Here is a 433-nt window from a genome sequence, read left to right as displayed (position 1 = left end):
GCAATATTTTCAGAATTAAGAAACTGTTGTCTTTCTATGGTGCGCATCTTAAGTGTCTTTTATTGATGGAGGCTGTCCTCTCTTGGCGAGTAGGCGGGAAGAATGGCGCTTGGTAGTTGGTTGGAAAACAGAAATTAAGATTTTATGGAACTTTCAGTGAGATACGACTACTAGGATGAAGGATCAAAGGCTGTGGAGCCATTGTAGTGAGAGTTATTTGCTAAGTAGTATATGTTGTTAACAGTGTTTTTTAAAAGACATTATAAATTTTGTAATTAATGTTTCCATTACCATTTCAAACAATATATATTGTTTATTTCTTGGATGTTACGTATTTCTAAATACAATGTTGTGATCAAGGAACGAAGTGCAAGGTTATTGTGGATCAGGCTAATGTTCTATTTTTGGCAGATTATGTTTAACCCATATATTT

Source organism: Penaeus monodon, chromosome 24 (assembly GCF_015228065.2).
Source record: "Penaeus monodon isolate SGIC_2016 chromosome 24, NSTDA_Pmon_1, whole genome shotgun sequence".
NCBI classification, from domain to species: domain Eukaryota; kingdom Metazoa; phylum Arthropoda; class Malacostraca; order Decapoda; family Penaeidae; genus Penaeus; species Penaeus monodon.
Note: the sequence above shows the minus strand (reverse complement) of the source record.